Source organism: Antechinus flavipes, chromosome 1 (assembly GCF_016432865.1).
Source record: "Antechinus flavipes isolate AdamAnt ecotype Samford, QLD, Australia chromosome 1, AdamAnt_v2, whole genome shotgun sequence".
In the NCBI taxonomy this organism is placed as follows: Eukaryota; Metazoa; Chordata; class Mammalia; order Dasyuromorphia; family Dasyuridae; genus Antechinus; species Antechinus flavipes.
This window is the reverse complement of record NC_067398.1, coordinates 336473289-336491393: the sequence shown is the minus strand read 5'-3', so window position 1 is coordinate 336491393 and position 18105 is coordinate 336473289. Positions and strand designations below refer to the sequence as shown.

At 32.7% G+C, this 18105-nt stretch overlaps 1 protein-coding gene across 2 annotated transcripts in view; it reads right to left on the bottom strand.

The window, feature by feature from the left end:
• Nucleotides 1-18105, bottom strand: part of RAB11FIP3 (RAB11 family interacting protein 3) — a 164926-nt gene that overhangs the window by 97567 nt on the left and 49254 nt on the right. The window lies entirely within an intron of this gene.

Genomic DNA, 18105 nt, shown 5'->3' with positions numbered 1-18105 from the left:
GAAAAGTTACAAAGGAGAAAATATAAACTGTCACCAATCACATGGAAAGATTTCGAACTTTCTAAGCCTAATTATTAAAGAAGTAAGGATCAAGAAACTTTATAATATCTGACAACCATTATATCAAAAAATATAAAATATGGTCAAGTTCAACATTGCGGGGAGGAGGCAGGATGCAGGAAAATAAGAATATGTCTTTGATAGGACCAAATTACTGCAAATATTTTGGAGAATAGCATGCTTATATGTAATAAGTCATAAAACTGATGACAGATCACAGGATCATAGATGCAGAGTTTGAAGGGACTTCAGAGTTTATCTAATTTAACCTCTTCAATTTAAATATGAAGAAAGTGAGGCCCATAGAGGTTAACTGACTTGTTCAAAGCCACATAGGTTGGAAGTTTTAGAGATGGGATTCAGAGCCAGGTTCTCTGACTCCAGAACCAACACCCTTTCGACTGGATGAAGCCCACTGCTAGGATTCTATACCAAAAACATTATGAGAAAGAAAAAAAAGAGCCACATGTAGAAGAATGTGAAAAACTGCTTTGTATTAACAAAAAATTAGAGATGATCTAAAATCTAATAATTGGAAGATGATTGAATAAATCATGCCATATAATTATAATGGAATATTATAATGGAATACTTGAATGATAAATATGAAATAGACAAGTAAACACTGGAAAACCTATATAGGGTGATATAAAATAAAATCAGTAATACATGATAAAAAAATTAAGTACTTTTTTAGAAAGTAAAGAAGAAATAAATAAGAAAAGAGGTGATAAAAAGAAGAAAGAAAGAGCAAGGTCAAATGTGACAGAGTAAAAGTATCTTATCTGTTTATTTGCTGTTTGTTTATTATTTTGCTTTTGCTCAATTAAAGGTTAGAAAGCTTGGAAACAATTTTACTAAAAAAAAATTATATTTGTGTTGACAAATTACAATGAAAAAAACTTTCAGTAGATATGTATTATGTATCTGAACATTTTATATAAAAATAATAATCTGACCTATAAAATATATGCTTTTATTCTGAAACAATAATAAACTCTTCTTTTGAACAGAGAAGTAAAGTTAGAAGAGGCCATAAGCACTACCATAGAATCTAGAAAAAAATAAATTCTATGAAGATAATAATTGTGACTTATTCTTCTTTGTATTCCGTGTTATATAGCATTGTCTATATTTTACAAGTAACATACTCATATAATTGCAGAAAATATTGAATTCCTTGGAACTTAGGGAAAAGAAATTGGCTACATACTCTTAATTAAATAAATCACATTTCTTGAGGGGAAGAATAAAACTTTTGAAGTTTTACAAGTTATAGCAACTCTTGTTCAGAGATCATGAGTGGCTAGACAACTGCTTTAAACATTATGCCTGATTTTGTTACTATTTGTTTATCAGTCATTTAGTTGAGATTAATTGATTTTCTCATGTTCATGTAGCTAATAAGGAAGGATTCAAACTCAGATATTCCAGACCCAAGTCCAATTCTTGAATTTATCAACTAAGCTGATTGTAAATAAATCCACATAAACTATTAAAATTAAACAAAGTGATATAAGTGTACACAAAAGAAGCTAATCTATTTTGTCCAACATTTATATATTCTCAAAGTTCTGTCATAAGAGTAATAGATACAAGAAAATAATTAACACATTAACTCAAATTTTTGGAATATGACCATCAAGAATAATGGTGACTTTCTGAATAAATTAAAAAAATCAGAGAAAGAAAAGTGGCAAGTCAGTGTCCATACTAGAAAGCAAGATAAGGATAGAAGATTAGGGGCAAAGGAATAAAAAATGAAATCAAAGGTAACTAGAGGCCCAAGGTATTTAGAAGGCTTCAAAGAGATAAGAAGGTGACAAAGTATTGCAAAAGGGTTATGTGGGAATTGACAGTGGCTGAGGTAGTTAAAAAGGGTGCTGAGGCTTCACTACAATAAGAAAATGTCAAGAAATTATATCTTGATCCTTGATAAACTCACATTTTCTGAAAATCTTGTTCCATGAAATGTTTGAAAAGTATTCATTTTTTATTTTGACAATCATAGACCATCTTTACATATGAGATAAGTAAATAGTCTTAAGAATCTTTTAAAAATGTGGAGTTAATCACTATAGATTAAACAAATGCAAATTAAGACAACTATGAGGTATCCCTTCTCAGACTGGTGAAGATGACAGGAAAAGATAATGATAAATGTGGGAGAGGATGTGGGAAAACTGGGACACTAATACATTGTTAGTGGAGTTGTGAACTGATCCAACCATTTTGGAGAGCAATTTGGAACTATGCCCAAGGGGCTATCAAACTGTACATACCTTTTGATCCAGCAGTGTCTCTATTGGGTCTGTATCCAAAGAGATCATAAAAAAGGGAAAAGGACCCACATGTGCAAAAAAGTTTATACCAGCCCTTTTTATCATGGCAAGAAACTGGAAACTGAGTGGATGCCCATCAGTTGGGGAATAGCTAAATAAGTTATAACATATGACTATTATGGAACATTATTGTTCTATAAGAAACAATCAGCAGGATGATTTCAGAAAGGCCTGGAGAGATATATATGAACTGATGCTAAGTGAAGTGAGTAGAACCATACAAGATTATGTGATGATCAACTCTGATGGACATGGCTCTTTTCAACAATGAGCTGTTTCAGGCCAATTCCAATGGACTTGTGATGGAGAGAACCATTTGCAATCAGAGAGAGGACTATGGGGACTGAATGTGGATCACAACATGGTATTTTCATCTTTTTTGTTGTTTGCTTGTTTTTTTTTTCTTTCTCATTTTTTTCCCTTTCTGATGTGATTTCTCTTATGCAGCATGATAACTGTGGAAGTATGTCTCAAAGAACTGTACATGTTTAACTTATATTGGATTATTTGCTGTCTAGGGGAGGGGTTGGGGAGAAGGGGGGGAAAAATTTAAAACACAAGGTTTTGCAAGAGTGAATGTTGAAAACTGTATTTACGTGTATTTTGAAAATAAAAAGCTATTTTTTAAAATGTAGAACTAATAAAATGATAAAATTAGAAGGATCCTAAGTTAACAAAGCTAGAAGAACAATCTATACAATAACAGGAATATTGTAAAAATAATCAATTTTGAAAGACTTCATAATTCTCATCTACAAAATGATCTACCACAATTCCAAATGAATTCATGGTGAAACAAGCTACCCACTTCAAGCTAGAGAAATGATGAATTTAGAGTGCAAACTGAAGACTTAAAAAAAAAAAAAAGGCTAATGCAAAAATTTGTTGTTGGAATGACTATCCATACTTGCAATGGACTATATTTTTCTTGCCTTCATAAGGGAGAGAATTTGGAAATGGGGGGGGAAATATCTGTGTAAAAAAATCATTATTTTGTAAAAACAAAGAAGGTGGGGAATAGGAATCATTTAATCCAAATATCTCATTTTATAGATGTGGAAACTGATCCAGAGCAAGAAAGTAATTTGACTAGTACAACACTGTTATTTCCAGAAATTAAATCAAAACCTGTATTTCCTGATTTTTGAGCCAGTTCCTTACATTGTGCAGTTTAGATTAAGATATATATTTTCTTCTTCAGAACAATGACAGATTTAATAGTTTTAAAAGTATTTTTCCACCTCACGTAGTTTATATACATCCATAGGTGCTAGGAACATAAAACTAATTAGGATCTCAATTTAACATTCTAGTCAGAAGTCATTTCCAAAGTTGCAGAGTTTATACACAGGTATACAAGTCTAGTATTAACTGACATATACTATAGACATATTTGATCTTATTAGGCTACTCAGTGGTTATAGTAAATATTGAGTTGAAATAAAAGAAAAACTTTTATGTTTCCTTTTATTTATACACACAACTTACATATATAATATAAAAAAGTGCAACGATTACTCACTACCCAAGTTTTAGCACTCTATCAAACTGTAAGAAGGGGTTAAGAAAAGGGTATGGGGAGGAAAGATGAATGAAAAAGACAAAACATAAAAACATCCTAAAAACAACTCCCTTTAGACTTTATTATAAGCCTACCAACCCCCATTCCACTCTGATCTTATTTCCTTTCAAAATATTACACATTCCTATGGTGGTACTATAGGAGCAAAAGAAGATTTGAGATGACAAATAATCAGGAGACAATCTTGAATCTTGAATAAGTTACTTTCTATCTCTAGTTCAATTTCCCCATCTATAAAATGAGAAAATGGATTAAATGACTTTGTTTTCTCATGTTTTTAAAACTTTAAATCTATTTTTTTAAGCAAGGAAACTTTTTTATTCTTATTTCTTCATTTCTGAATTCTTTACTCCTTTAACTCTTCTCCCACCCATTGAGAAGGCAAGAAAAATAAAAAAGAATGAGGTTTAAATTTTTTTTTTTTAATTTTAAACAAAAGAGGAAGTGGACACAGAAGACACAAAAATTTCCTTACATCTAGGCTTTTTTCCTATGTATCTACTGCAGATTAAGTGGCAGATTATCTAATTACAATTAAGTTGTAGAGTCCTATAGTAATTTAAGTATATTTGTAATCAAGATATTGGACATTACCTAATCTAACCTCTTCATTTTATAGAAATAAAATAGGGTCACATAAAGTAAGTAACTTGTCCAGGATCCAAAGATTACATAGGGTTATTGATTTTAAAAGGGACTTCAGAGGCAATGTAGTCCAATCTCCTCATTTTACAGATGAAGAAACTGAGCAGAGATGTGAAAACCCTTGTCCAAGTTCATTCAGATAATAAGTAGCTGAGTTAGGACAAAAATCTAAATGCTCTGACATGCTGCTACATAATTTCTTAAGGAGGCATGGGGAATACTATTTGTATTTTTATTTCTAAATACAAATCTTTTTCTTCTAAATCCAAAGACACATTAGTTCATTTTATTTAACTTCGTTTACAATCTTCTTTAGCTAATTACTAGGAATCCGGCTTTTTTTTAAAAAAACAACAAAGCAAAATACAAATAAGAGTAGAGTATCATGTTTCTTTGCCTAAAATATTTGAGATTGCAGGGCTCTGTTTTAAGTAATAAGTTTCTATAACAGCAGTAGCCTAGCAACTGGCAAGAAGATGAATATTTGAAGATTGTCTATTTATGCATAAATACAAGAATTTTAGCAAGACTAGTAATTTTCATAGAAAATGAATCATAGAAGATAAAAATCAAGGATACTAAAGCAAATATCATATAAATGCTATTTTCTACAAATAAGTTGAAAAACATTTTCCAGATAGTAAGTCAATAGGTACTGAGTAAGTGGCTACTGTATTCTAAGTATTGTACTAAGCATTGTTGATTAATAGCAAACAAACAAACAAACAAACAAAAAAGGTCCTGTGTTCAAGAAAATTTTTATCTAAGGTGGGAAATAATACATAAACAACAATGGACAAAAAAAAAAAAAAAAAAAAAGATATACACAGAATAAACTGGGGGATAGTTTCAGAGGAAAGCCACTAAAATTAAGAAAAAACCTTGTCATTTCACACTTTAAACAAGACTGGAATAATGCTTTGATTACCAATCCAATAGAGAAAGAATTTGTTGGGATACACAGGAGAGCTGCTGAAATACACAGGAGCCACCTGACAGTGGCTGCTGGAGATCCAACCCAGAATGGATCTCCTTTTGTGAGAGGATGATATAAGGAGACTGAGAGGCAGTTGCTGTTCTCTGACCTCTCCACTGAGAGGCCCTTGCGTTTTCTAACCTCTCTCCTCTTCCCTCTGCCTCCAATTTATCTCATTCCCAGTCTGCAACACCTGTATCAGCAAAGGCTGCCCTGCAACTCCTTCAGATACTATGATCCACAGCAGTGGAGGCTCTCGAAGAACCCTTAACAAAGAATGAAACTGCATTTGTAACATCCCTTCAATAACAGATCCTTCCTACCACATAAGGAATTTAAAGTATATGCAAAACCACTTGCAGTGATGTAAAAGTCAACGGAGTTGTAGGCTTATGAGAATTAGAAATAATAGAATTCTTTTCTACAAGTTGTGCTTAATTGAATTAGGAAAAAATTTTTTCTATTGCACATTTTTGGTAAAAAGATTTTAAACAATAAATAATATGTTGTCAATAATTATAGAAAGCATTATAAGTCAAGTTCATTAGGTCAAAAAAAAAAAAAAAGCTTTTGACTTTAAAAAACTTTAGGTAAGTTGCCAAAGTAACAGTTCTGAATATCAATGAGCTATGTGACATGATGGATGAACTGCCAAACTTGGGAAAAGGAACTTTAGTTTAAAATCCAGAAAGACACTCTCTTACTGTGTGATAATGAGCAAATCAATGAACCTCTCAAGGCCTATTTCCTCCTTTGTAAAATGAGGATGATACTTTGCAAGACTGTTACAAAGATCAAATGAGATTAGATATAGATATATGTATGTGTGTACATATATACAAATAGGTAAATATATACATATAAAAAGTATTTTGTAGACATAAAACATTATATAATACAATTATTAATATATCTCCTTTTTCTTTTTATTAACAAATTAAGGGGGAAGGATAGAGGCATCAAATAGTTTACATTACATAAAAGATTCATAAAACATTCCATTCTTTACTACTTATATTTTGTAAAACTCTTCATTTCTACTGAAATATTATATAAAAATAGAATTTTACTGTACTTTATACATGAAGCAGTTTTCTCATAATAACTAAAATAGGACCATTTGTTATTAAAGAAAAAAGCTAGGCCTTAAAGAATTTTGCTAATTTAAAAAATAACCCTAATTATTGTTTCTTTTATCTGAAGATCTCCGAATTAATTCCTAAACAGAACATATAACAAATGGATAAAATCAATGAAATTGTAAGACAATTTACCTATAGTTGTTGAATTTAGTCTATATAATATCCTATTGTATATTTTATAAATTTAACCACCATTCATTATTTACCCCCACATAACAGAACTGCTTTTGGTGCTAATACTCTCAATATAGAGAACCAGTCAGTCATAAATCAATTATAATGGAGGAAACATAACTGAAACCTTTAATCACTTTCATCATCAATGAAATTCTTCTTATTAAATGCAAAAACCTTGTTGACATAGTTGGATTGAGGAAATTGTTATGGCATTTTTAAGCTACTTCAAAAATCAGATCTGTACATTTAATACCCAAAGGTCAGATATTAAAAAATAATAATTTTTATTAATATTTTTATGTATCACCATAATTTGTTCATTTTTCCCTTCCAGAGAGCCATTCCATATAATAAATATTTTTAAAACACAATAACTGATTAATATACCCAAAAACCCTAAAATATATGCAATGTATATGTGCATATATTACAACTTACATATATATGCATAGAGACTTTACAATTGTGGAATTAAAGTGTGGGGTAGGAATGGCATCTCTTCTTTCAAGGTCTACTTACTTTTTACAATTTTGCAACAAATACTTGATTATTTTTGCTAGGGTATGGGACCCTGCTGAAAGGGGGTACAGAGACCACCTCGATCTTTGGTGCACAATAAGTTTTCTGACATGTTGCAGAAATGCCCTCCGTGATGTATGTCATGGGAAATCACCGTACAATTGCTCATAAGCAGAGATACCTTAACAGGGCCTCTCACCTGTAAGCAGGTTGCTAATGTGGCTGGATTGGCTCTCCTCCCATTGGCAAATATTATACATATGAAAAGCCCACAAATTGCTTCTCTGAATGGTGAATGGGGATTGCCTATTGTTCACGTGCTGATCACGCTTCCAAAAATGTATATCAACAAGGCTGTACAGCATAATAAACTGGAGCTCTTTTCACACTCTATGAATCTCCTACCTCATTCATCTTGCCTCTGAGATCAAAGGGCTCAGATACTTTGAGCTCTCAATCAAGATGGCCCCAACATTTTTTAATGGCTATTCTTTCCATATATTATCACACTGATAGAATCATTGTGCATATTGATTTCTTAGCTTTGCTTATTTCACTGTATCAGTTCATGTAAAGTGACGATTTCTTACAGAGGAGTAATTACACTCATATTCTGCAGCTTGTTTAGTGATCCCCCAATTGATGGACATTTTATTCAGTTTTTGTTACTATAAAAAGTGCTACTATAAACATTTTTGGTATATATAAGTTTAATATTGATATTGTTTTATTTGTACATTTGTTCAGTATAATACAGCTTTTATAATATAATTTTTTTGCTGTGAATATTTTTGTTTTGTCTTATAGCATTGTAACTCTTGCTTTTTTAGGTTCCACATTGTCCAATAATTTTTTTCTTATATTATTTGAAAAATACAGAATAAGAAAAAACAGAAAAGGAATACAAAACAAAATAAAGCAAAACAAAAAAGAATATTGTTATGTGCCCAGCAGAACATCAGGGAGGATTCAAAATATATAACAACAAATTACCAGATCAAGACAGAATATATTTTAGTAGAAGATTATATTCACGAATTATATACATGAATGTCCATTTTTTTCTTTATTTCCTTGTAAATTGTTCTTAGGCTCTCTGCTTCACACTTTATTAACTTTATTCTTTTTTCCCCCCTTTCATTTCCACCTCACACCCAAGCAAGCTACAGTTAAGAAAAGATGTATTTATGTATACCTATGTAGATACATACACACACATACACACAACACACAACACACACACACACACACACACACACACACACACGTGCGCGCCTTTCCTATCCCTGCTGACTCTTGCTTAAATTCTGCTCCACAACTGCTTCATTATTACTTAACCTCCCCTACCCAAGGATTCCTTCCTTGTCTTCTTCTCTCACCCTTTGCTTCCCAGCCATCCTTACTTTTTAATAGATTTTGGAGGGTGCTATACCCTTCATAGTATATATGTAGTGTTGCCTATTGAACCTGATGAGGTTAGATTCAGGGAACCAAAATGATGAGATTAGGGTTCCCGGTGGTCAGAGAGTTAAATGATAAGGTTAGTGGCAGGTTCGGGGTTTAGGGAACCAAATGGAGAGGTCTGGCTCGCCTATACCCCCTTTGGGATTTGGCGCAAGGTAGGGAATTGTGCAACCCCTTTTTGGGGGTGCATAGGTCCTTTGTAAAGGAATTTACGAACCCCAAAACCTAGATTGGTAAAATTATTGGCATTGGGAAGTCAGCCATTGCTATGAATGAATAGAAAGGTTGAATTCCTTAGTGGCAAGATGCTAAAAGAGAGTCTTGTTAGGGAAATAGATAAGGGAGATAAAGAAAGGGTAATCCTGAAAGAGAATATTATTTTAGTGGGCAGAGGTTTCCTTGGAGTAGCATGGCATGGCATGTTAGGTCCTCTGTAGGGAGTGAGTTTAAAATTGGTTCTTTGGCTCTTTTTATAATAGAAGCCTTAGTTACAAGCCAAGGCCTGTTTCTGAAAGGGGCTGGTCAGCTTGAGCTGGAATTTGAATAGAATTGAATGAGTCTTTATAGACTTGATCTTTTAATTCAATGGGAAGCTTAATCAGTAGTGAGTGTTATCAATTGGGGTGGCACCCTCTCTCAGGAAAACAGAATGAAGCTGTTAGGATGTTTCTCTTGGGTGGGGTCCCCTACAGAGGGCAGATTCAAGGTGACTTTCTCCTCGAAGGAGTTTTAGAGCATTTCTGGGCTCCCTCTTCATTACAGGGAAGGAGTCTCAAGCTTCCTCTAACCAGGAACCCCAAACTAAGAGCTCCATTCTCCTGCACTCACTTTATGCTGATTCCCTCTCAGCCATGGCCTTGTCTTTAGCAGCACAGCTGGTTCTGATATTCCCAATCAGCAGAGGTTCATTCCTTCTTCCTGGACTCAAATTCTGACTCCACAAACAGTCTGAGAGATGAAAGTCTCTGTGTTTCCTGTTGAGGCTCTAGCCACACCTAGCTAGCCGGAAGGTGTGTAGCCTGAAGGTAGCCAGCCACTTGGTGTTTCAGTACCCCAGGAGATATTTGCATTTCTTCAGATCTTGTTGGTTGTACCAGAAGGATCCCAGTTCTGCCCCAAATCTTCTAGATTTTCCACCAGTTTGTTTGCCCTGAGGTGCAAATTTGTTCTATTTCTGGGGAAAATGTTGAGAGCTTGAAATTTACCAACTACTCAACCATCTTCCCAGAATCCTCCCTAATAATTTTTTCTGTCTCTCCTTTTTATGCTCTGTATGTCTGTTTTTTAAATGTGTTCCTTGTAAAGCAACAAGTTGTGAGGTTTTATTTTCTCATCCAATCTCTCATTCTTTTTCATTTTGTTGAAATGTCTAATCCATTCAAACTTAAAGTTATAAGAAATAGGCTTCTCTTTTCCTCTACATATCTGTAAAATTATTTTTCCTAAAAATTAGAATATTTTTCTCGTTCTCTGTAGAAACTACAGAAAATACTATAGTATGCACAGTACTATATATCTTCAGTTAGTTTAGGTTAACCTGCTTTATATATATATATATATATATATATATATATGTTTATTTATTTATTTTTTTAAATAACTTTTTATTGATAGAACGCATGCCAGGGTAATTTTTTACAGCATTATCCCTTGCATTCACTTCTGTTCCAATTTTTCCCCTCCCTCCCTCCACCCCTTCCCCCAGATGGCAAGCAGTCCTTTACATGTTGAATGGGTTACAGTATATCCTAGATACAATATACATGTGCAGAACCGAACAGTTTTCTTGTTGCACAGGGAGAATTGAATTCAGAAGGTATAAATAACCCGGGAAGAAAAACAAAAATGCAAGCAGTTTATAGTCATTTCCCAGTGTTCTTTCTCTGGGTGTAGCTGTTTCTGTCCACCTTTGATCAATTAAGGCTCTCTTTATCGAAGAGATCCACTTCCATCAGAATATATCCTCAAACAGTATCGTTGTTGAGGTATATAATGATCTCCTGGTTCTGCTTATTTCACTTAGCATCAGTTCATGTAAGTCTCACCAGTCCTCTCTGTATTCATCCTGCTAGTCATTCCTTACAGAACAATAATATTCCATAACATTCATATACCACAATTTACTCAACCATTCTCCAATTGATGGACATCCTTTCATTTTCCAGCTTCTAGCCACTACAAACAGGGCTGCCACAAACATTTTGGTACATACAGGTCCCTTTCCTTTCTTTAGTATCTCTTTGGGGTATAAGCCCAGTAGAAACACTGCTGGATCAAAGGGTATGCACAGTTTGATAACTTTTTGAGCATAGTTCCAAATTGCTCTCCAGAATGGCTGGATGTAGTTTAACCTGCTTTTAAGGAAACTTCATTTTCATTGCCTCTCTTCCCTTCACTTTACCTCTTTTCCCTAGCTCCAGAATTTTGCATAACATCAATTTCTTTTTCTTTCTCTTCCTTTCATCTAGTTATTTAATTCTTCCTCTCATTGCCAATTTTTTCCCCCTGAGGCAATTGGGATTAAGTAAATTGCCCAAGGTCACACAGCAACGAAGTATTAAGTATCTGAGATCAAATTTGAACTCAGGTACTCCTGACTTCAGGGCTAGTGCTCTATCCACTGGTGCTACCTAGCTACCTCTCATTTTCTTTATCAGTAAAGTAAAAACCCTTTTCTTCTCCACTTCAATTTGTTTAATTTTAAATTTTTCTTTTTCTGTACCTTTTTCTTAAAAGTATTCTTTTTTCTCCTTATTTTCTCTTTCTCATTTCCATTTTTCTCATTCAATTTATCTTCCCCTTTTGTCTACTCTAGACTTTTATTCTTTGATTCATGGCCCTCATATTTATTTAGTCTTTCTTTGGTAGCCATATTCCTTATGAAATTAAGATTTCTACATAATTTTCATTTCCTTCTGAACAGTTTCTGTTGTGGCTCAATTAAAAAAATTCACAGTACATTTTTATATCTTTGATTGTAAAATTCACTATTTTCTTTTGCTCTCGCCAGTATTATTTCTTTTTTTTTAAACCATTTTTTTTATTATTATAGCTTTTTATTTAAAAGATATATGCATGGGTAATTTTTCAGCATTGACAGTTGCAAATCCTTTTGTTCCAACTTTTCCCCTCCTTCTCCCCAACCCTTACCCCAGATGGCAGGTTGACCAATACATGTTAAATATGTTAAAGTATAAGTTAAATACAATATATGTATACATGTCCATATAGTTATTTTGCTGTACAAAAAGAATCGGACTTTGAAATAGTGTACAATTAACCTGTAAAGGAAATCAAAAATGCAGGCGGACAAAAATAGAGGGATTGGGAATTCTATGTAATGATTCATACTCATTTCCCAGAGTTCTTTCCCTGGGTGTAGCTGGTTCAATTCATTACTGCTCTATTGGAACTGATTTGGTTCATCTCATTGCTGAAGATGGCCAAGTCCATCAGAATTGATCATCATATAGTATTGTTGTTGAAGTATATAATGATCTCCTGGTCCTGCTCATTTCACTCAGCATAAGTTCATGTAAGTCTCTCCAGGCCTTTCTGAAATCATCCTGTTTCACCAGGATTATTTCACCTTCATTTGCCTTGAAGACTTCTCTCTGAGTCCATATCATTCCACCACCCTTCTGGGTGTCAGTTGCCAACATAGCTTCTGATCTTCCCATTACCTGAAGCAGAATGAACAAGGCCTACATTTCTCTTTATAAATTATTTCTTTCATTATATGGAAGCATTCATCAATGATATCTCCTCCCACCACTGAAATAAGATTACTCTCTTTTTCCCCCCATTTTAATTTTCTGCCTTTGTCTTTGCAAATAATTTGACCAAGTCTATTTTAATTTGTAGGAATACTTCACACATCTCTTCTTCATTGAATTCTTTTTTTTAAATTAATAATTAAGTCCATGGAACATTAATGTATTGTTGGTGGAGTTGTAAAATGACCCAATCTTTCTGGATTACAATTTAGAATTATGCCCCAAGGGCTATAAAACTCTTCATATCCTTTGATTCAGCTGTGTCATTATTGGTCTGTATCTCAAAGAAATCACAAAAGAAGGAAAAGGACCCACATGCACAAAAATGTTTGTAGCAGCTCTTTGTCGTGGCAAAGAATTGGAAAATGAGTAATACTCATCAATTGGGGAATAATTGAATAAGCTATGATATATTAAAGCAATGGAATATTACTGTTCTATTAAAAAAAAAAAAGATAAACAGTCTGATCTTAGAAAGGCCTGGAAAAGTTTTACATGAACTGATGCTGAGTGAAACAAGTAGAATCAGGAAAACATTGTATACGTCAAGATTATGCAATGATCAACTATTCAGCAGTTCAGTGATCCAAGGCTATCCCAATAAACTTTGAATGGAAAATGCTATCCACATCCAGAGAGAAAATTAAGGAGACTGAATGTAAATCAAAACATGCTATGTTCACTTTTTTTCCTTCTGTTCTTTTTTTCCTCGTGGTTTACTCATTTGTTCTGATTTTTCTTTCTCAACATGATTCATATGGAAATATGCAAAAAATGAATATACATGTACAACCAAACAAATGTTGTTTTATATCTAACTGGGGGAAAAAAAAAAGGTTAAGTCCAGGCTTGTAAGATATGTCACCTTGGCTTGCATCTTGAGATCCTTTGCTCACATGCTATTCCTTCCTATAATTTCTGGTGAATGTACCATTTTTGAGTTATTCTAATTTCCTTTTTTTTATACTTGAAGGTCTTTCTCCTGTTTGCATAATTTATCATTTGTTAATGGAACTGTTAAATTCAGCTACTACCAGATGTTTCAGAATTTATGGTATAGGATTTTTTTTCAAGAGGAAATGAATTATTTCTATTGGTACTTTGTTTTCTCTATTTAGAAGTTCTGAGCAGTTTTTTTGTATTATTTCTTCCATTATGATGCTCAGGTTTCTTTAGCTTGTAGTATTCTTCTAGAAGACCTATAATACATTTGATCTTCAACATCAGTATATTTTGTCTGCAAGGAGATGGTTTCTTTTATGATGTTGCTTTTTGCTTCTCTTCTTCCAGAATGTCCTTCTCTCCTTTGCATTTGCATTTGCAAACAATTACTCTCTTTTATTTCTTTGGTCAAACTTGCCACCACAAAGTCAAGGTTGTTTTGTTTTGGTTGTATTCTGCAATTATTTCTGCTTGCAAACCATAAATTCACAATTTTTTTTTTCTCTTTTAAATCATTCAGGAACATCTTCTCCTGGGAAATCATACAGTCCTCCATCTTATCAGATAATGATTCATTTTCCTTTTTCTTGCTATATTTTTCACAGATATATGGACTCTTCTAGCTAATCTAGAAGAAATATTCCCTTCAATTATTATCTTATGTTCAAGGCCTTTAATTTGATTTTTTTCCTCCTGAGGTCTTTGGTGATGACAAACCTTTTTTTTTTTTTTTTTTTTTTTAAATTCCCATATTGTTCACTTCCTGACTCTTTCCCCTTGATGACAGTTCCTTTGGGGACTGGATCTCAAAGACATAATCAGCCTTTTCCCACACTGGGCAATTCACATTCTATATCCCTTAGTTTCTGTCCAACTATGATTTCTGGAGGACAGGACTGACTTCAATTAGATAGTTCTTTCCCTCAGGCTTAATAGACTGTCACACACAATCCCTCAACACATATCTTTGTCCTAGTTTACTCTGTCCCTCAGTTCTCTTCTAACTGTCCCAGTCTAAGCAAGATCCTGCCTTTTAATTTTCTACCAGTGGGAGAAGAAGGATAAAGTTGAATTTTATTGTAAGCCTGTGGCTAAGTTTATGTAACTCAGGATGAAAGAACATAGTAGGGGGTAGTAAGGCAATGATATGTGGTTTTGGAGGCCAAAATGATATGTGCTTTGGAAGCCTTTACCTTCTCTGCTATTAGATTACTGATTTGCCATCTTATTAGAGTTCTTGGTGTCCTTGACACACAGAGAGAGTTGAAAATACTCTATTTCTTGCATAATAATCCTACTTTAGAGAGGTTTGAAAGGTTGTGAGGTTCAGGAAAAAATGTCTAGTCCTCCATTTTGTTGGTCATATAATCCAAAAATAATAGCTAGGCTTTTAAAAATTCCATCTAAAAAGTGGGTTAATTGAAAAAAATTAAATGCCAACTTATGTAGAGGCCAAGATTTCAATCAAGAACTGCAACAGAACTCCTTCTCTTCTCCCCCCACATCTAGTGACTATGGTCCATAAATTGGTAAACTATACTCTTTCAATGTTCATTGATGAGAACCATGAAACCAAAATAAGTAAAGAGTTTCTGGTGATCTTTGAGATGTAGCTATATCTAAATGAAGATAAAAGAGATATTTTTCATGAATGTTTGTCAAATCATTTGAAGTGTAAAAACTGAACTTTTGGCCAAATATTCTAAAAAATAACTGACCACAACTACTATCAAAGAACTAGACTGGAAAAGATCTTAGAAATCATTTACTCTGGGGATTCTTAATTTTTTCATTGTTTTTTGGACTCCTCTGGAAGTGTGGTGATGTTTATGACTCATTTTCAGAATAATGTTTTTAAATACATGAAGTAAAATATATAGAATAACAAAGTTATCTAATAGTAAGTTAATAATTATCATAACTTCTAGTTGGGATGAATATAAACAATATTTTAAGATTTCTGCACCATAATGTGATATGAAAATATTTGATTTATTTTATAGGTAAGGAGGCATATAAGGAAAAATTAATATCAAATATTGAAATACAGATTAGTTGAATTTTTCAACCAAGTATAGGAAAATAGATTCCATTGTAGCCTTATTTCTAATACTTCCCTGCAGCTTAGAGGTGATTTGTGTCCTTGAAGGCACTGCAAGAGTGCAGATTCTGAAAGTTTCTATCAAATTGGAAAACCTTTGTTTTAGGCATGGTAGTAAACAAATTTAGAAGACAATTTTCTTTAAAGAGGGGCTGTAATCTGGGCCACTGGTGGGTTTACCTATACTAATGAGATCATGAATTCTTGAAGTGCTGAACCCTAAAACAAAATCACTTTCTAATAGAGAATTCAATCTTCTCCTGGAATTTATACTTCTTACATTCTTACACAGGAATTCAAAGTCCATTTATCAGCTGATTTCTTAACTACTAGGATTTCTTTTGAAAGTATCAATCTCTTATCCATATCAAATCATTATTCTTAAAAGCATGTGAGGTAGAGATAAGAGTATCATCAGAATTCAAGAACACACTTAAAGTACTATCTAAAACTTAAATCATACTACTTAACCTATGTACAGCAAATACTACGACTAAGAATTCCTAGGAATTTCAATATTTAGGGTTAAATATTATTTGAAGATCTACAAGTTTGTTGGTATGGCTATTAACTCCACTGGCAAATCATAATCTTTCAGAACTATTAATGTATTGTGGTGGCGGGAAAAAAAATGTTACCAGATATCCAAAATTTTAGAATAAGCCTCTCCCAAGTTAACCAAGTCAGTCATCAGGCAACAAAAAACCAATTGGTTCACACTATGGCCCAAAGCAAAACCTTTCCAACACAGTAAGAAGTGCCAGAGTTTAAGCTTCATTGGCATTGCCTTTGAATACTCAAGATATTCTTCTTATAGTGGAACTTTAGTACTAAGAATTGTTGATACTGATATAATTATACACTTATAAAAATACAAATACTAATAATTATGAAATAATTATTATCCTAGAACAAATGCTTATTGTCAGAATAAATTTCTGGGAATAACAGCTTAAAATATAGTTAGCAATTCTATGAAAATCTTAATTTACACACACAAATCAGGAAATCCAAAATAAAGCTGTTGAGGTACAAAGAGTGAAACAGTAATTTAATAATATTTTAAAAGCCTTCTGAGTCAAAAGAATTTGGGAGATGGAATCAAATTTTAAATGATCTTCTACAAAGACAAAAAAGTGTTCTTATAGCTGATTCGTTTGGAATTAGCCCTGCAATTCTCTGTGCAGAATGTTTTACTCTGGGTATTAGCTATAAAAGTGTTAAATGTTCTTTTTCATAGAGATAAGGCATGGAGGCATTAGAATTAGGAGTGACCTGAAAAATTAAATTTGTATCTTAACTTATTCATTCATTTCTGTTTCATCTCCTAAAGAAATCATTTCTTGACCCCTTACTTGTTAGTACTTTCTCCTTTGCTCCTCAAATTGTCATAATATACTTACCTATTTACTTTACCTATTTAATTATATTATTTTAATTTAGACTTGTTGGGAAGTTCTGTTCTTAAAATTTATTTGAAGAAAAGGCTGTTGAAAATATGAAAAAGGAGGCTGCACATTTTTAAAAAGTCTAAATTTTACCAGTAAAGACAATAACTAAAGCCAAAATACATACATATACATAATAAGCTGGCCAATACTTTTTCCAACTAAAACAATAAATTGAATAGATTTTCTCATGAAAAACTCACATTTTTGAAAATGATCTTATATAGCTAATGATTTTGCTGCTAAATAGGCTACTCTAAATTTGTCACATTATGTTGCAGGAATTACATCTCTCAATCAGGGGTCCAAAAGCATATTAAAAAATCTTTCAATTCTTTGGTAGTCATGCTGACAACAAATCAAAGCCACTTTAGCTTTTAGGTAATTACTTCAAACAAAAGAAGAAACCAGAGTAGTTACTGTAGCTTATTTTTTACTATCACATTTCACTGTAAAATTTAAACTGCTAGCAATCAAAAGGGTTATAGTGGGCTTGCTTTAGCTACTCAAATATCATACTAGGTTTCTGGCCATGGAAAAGATCAAAACAATTGTCCAAGGACTAAAAATAACATACTTCAACCTGTTACAATCGATCCATTTAGAGATTCCTTGATAATGAGTCTCATAATGAAATAATGTAAAAGAGTTTTCCTATATATATAAAATAATATATATATATATTTTTTTTAATATACGGAACTTTAGAAAACAACAACACTTTTTATTTCCTATTTTTTGTGATAAGCTTGATACATGTCAAGAATGTAAAATACTCAGGTTTTGATTTTTCTTCTTTTTATAAACAATTGTGTAATAAAATTTAAAAACAGGAAGAGCCTTTGTTTCAACATTTTTAGTTTTACTTTAAAGGCAACAAAATCACATATAGTTTTGTTTATTTGAATGAATGAATGAAAAAAATATTTAT